We start from the raw sequence: 3,746 nt of genomic DNA on the forward strand, positions 1-3,746 counted from the left end.
GGTAAGATATTAGTCATCAATTCTTTACCCATTGGAGGATGTAACACTGTAGTTCTGCGTACGGGTGAGGCTTTAATTCTGCGTTCATAATGGCAATTCAAGATATCCTTGTAACTGCTACGAAATAATTGCAAATTTTGTGTTGACGTAAACCTTACTGAATGTGCCCTATGTGGACATCTTACTTTTTCAATTTGAAATTATTTTGTAATGTCTATTGGTCAAATAGAGTATTGGTTTCTATCAACGAATACAAAATGTGAACTTTTTTTTGCGGTGTTTGATATTACATCTTTATTATGCGATTTGACCTCAGACACACAAATTTTGTATATGGAATAATTGACTCCCGGAATTTTTTCACAGACTCGTCGTCAAAATTTCTAACGTATAATTTGCGTTACGTTGTGGTCTATAAATGTTACATAGAGGAATACAGAATTATGCCTATTGTTTTTTTTTTTTTATCAATATCAATTATTACTGTTTCTTAGTAACTATTACTGTCTTAATTTAAAGAATTTATCGTTTAAGAATTTGTTAGTTGATAAATGCTTTCGAACTAATAATTTATAGTGAATTGTTTCCGTTAGAATATTCTTAGGTCGTTCGCCCAAGAAAGAGAAGATCAAAAGAGTAAACTTTACAGTTCCGGTTCTAGGTGAAGCGAAATTACACTTGATTAATTTCAACAAAATGGGTCCAAACTTCCCTAACCCTATGCTAATCCAACTGTGCTGTATCCTACTCTGCTTTATCCCTTTAAAATGGTTCTATTTACCTATGGTGCTCACAGACATATTATTGAGAAAGTCCTCGTTGTCAAGGAAAAAGTAATGCTATTAGAGATCACTCAATACAGCAATATAGAATAATAAGTTACAGATACATAAAGTTATGTCAAAGTGTGTTCTGTCATGATTTATGGTTAGGTTCTTAACTATGAAATCACCTGAACTACAACATGTCTGACCCTCTGAGCTGAGATACATACGCCGACTTCAAAAGAAAATCTTAATTCGACCCGTTTGTATATATGTTGTGAATGTGTTCAAGCATAATTCTTCGACACAGGTGCACCGATTTTGTTTTTCTAATTTTTTTGGAAGGTTATTTTTTCAGATAGTTCCATTAGCATTTCATGAAGATCTAACGATAGTCTTATGAGCTAAACCACGAAATTTCACAATGGCTGACGGGATTCAAACCATAGTTGTGTGTTTGATCAAGCATAATTTTGTTGATTTACCATTTCTTTAAAAGAAATATGCTGTCGCCGTGGTTTCATATAAAGGATACCACACAATCATTATGGAAATTGAATTTCGATGGAATTGCTTGAAACTGTAATATATTGTAGATATTGTGATCCTGACAAAAAGTCTCAATGGACACAACCACGAATCATTGACCGTTTGGACACTACAGGGCCATTTTTTGAAAACAACCGAAGATAACGATATTCTGAATTTCGGTAAAAATGACTCAAAGAGTGATGTGTTCTAGGACTTGTCGTCCTTAGAAAAAGTCTCAATGGGCGCAATCACCAATTACTGACCGTTTGGCCAATTCAGAGCCACTTTTTCCAAAATAGCCGAAGATAACGATATTTTGGATTTCGACGAAGATGACTCAAACAGTGATATGTTGTAGATCTTGTCAACTTGAGAAAATGTCTCAATAGGTGCAACCACTAATTACAGACCATTTAGTCACTAGAGAGTTACTTTTTTGAAAACAGACGAAGATATTGGTTCTGGATTTCGATAGAGTTGTTTGAAATCATAATATGTTGTAGATGTTGTGGTCCTGAGAAGATATCTCAATGGACACAACCACCAATCACTGACCGTTTGGCCACAATGAGGCCACTTTTTTGAAAACTGCAAAATGTAACGATCTTCTAGATTTTACGCAATTGCTCGAAACCATGATATGTTCCAGATATTGTGATCCTAAGGAAAAGTCTCATTGTGCGCAAACCACCAATCACTGACCATTTGGCCAAATCGAGGCCACTTTTTTGAAAACAGCCGAAGAGCGATATTCTGGATTTCGGTGTAAAACATTGAAACCGTGACATGTAGAACTTGGCAGAATGAGAAAAGAGTGTAATGGGAGCAATCACCAATCACTGACTATTTGGCCACTGCAAGGCCACTTGTTTTAAACAATTTAAATATCGATATTCTGGGGTTTTGGGGCGAGATTGCTTGAATACATTTTGGGTTGCAGATCTTCTTATCTTGATGAAAGTCTTAATAGTTCGTTAGTAGTTTCATGGTCTTCGAGTTTCATGTCACTTTGACCTTAGTTAGGGATGTGTGATATATGAGAACCACTGCGCGTCTCGTTTCGAATCAGTTGCTTTAATTGATTTTTTAAATCTTGCATTGCAGGGTTCTTGATTAGAGTAAATCTGCAAATAAAGTGTTTGATGGATGAATTCGTCTGTCCTCTTATTTTAAAGGCCCAGATTAATAGTAATTACCTCGTTGCGTATGTCCTGGTTTGTCATGAACGTTAGTCTCTTCATCTCGCAGTTCGGGAAAAACGGGAAGCTGTTTTCAAATAAATGGCCGTGTAGTGACCAAACGGTCAGTGATTGGTGGTTGCTCCCATTGAGGCTTTTTCTCAGAATGACAGGATCTGCAACTTATCACGATTTCATTCATTTTTTCCGAAATCCAGAATATCGTTATGTTGGGCTGTTTTCAATAAAGTGGTTCTGCAATGACCAAACGTTTACTTATTAGGGGTTGTTGTGCCCATTGAGACTTTCTCGCGATGACAAAATCCACAAAATATCACGGTTTGAGTCATTTTCACAGAAATATAGGGTGACGGGATAGTGGACACCCTTAAGGAAATTTTGATTTTGATTTTTTTTGTCACTTGTGTTTTAATGCTACAGTAGTGGGTTTTATTCAGCTAAAGGAAAATTTTTTTCTCTTTCAACGCAATCATAGCTTTCATTCAGTAGAGGAAGCAGTAAGAAAATATACCATTTTTTCTAGTTGTGGTCACTTTTATGTTCAGTAGTGGTCACACATTTTAAGTGACACTTATTATAGGCTACTGTGTTTATTCGTATTACATTTTCTTGGTTTTCTCCAAAACAAGTTTCGATTTTCACCGAAAGCAGTTTCGGTGAAGACAAAGCTATTTCTGTGGAAACAGAATCGGTTTCCCGAGAACAACGAAACAATATTCTGGTCAGAAATAGAACCTATTTAAAAAAAAACGGAACCAGTTTTCAAGGAAACCGAAACCAGATCCGGTGAAAAACTTTTTTTTATGAAAATTTTCAAAAACTAAAAACCGAAAAACGTGTTTCTGTGCTCACCACTAATTTTTATTCTGGTTATTTCTATGTCCACTACTGAAATTGTGCTTTCAATTATGATCACCTAGTGTGACCGTTACTAAAAAAAATTAGTCATTTTTATAATTTAGTAGTGGTCACCCCTTCAACTCATCAGGTATGTAAGCGTAAAAAGTAAATATATTCTTCAAATCATCTGATCATTATTGAATTCTTACATATTAAAAAGATTCACAATTCTTATAAAATAAACTAGACATAGTTGAATAAATCGAACGGTTTGTTTACCTTCAAAATTTGGAGATTGGTAAAATTCTTCACATACACAGTAACAACCTCTTCTAGACTCGTACTACAACTAAAAAACCTCCATTAGGGGTGCAGTATAAATAAAGGATAATAGGTACTACAGTAAAAATGA

This window comes from Thermobia domestica, chromosome 10 (genome assembly GCF_964235325.1).
Source record: "Thermobia domestica chromosome 10, izTheDome1.hap1.1, whole genome shotgun sequence".
Classification (NCBI taxonomy): Eukaryota; Metazoa; Arthropoda; class Insecta; order Zygentoma; family Lepismatidae; genus Thermobia; species Thermobia domestica.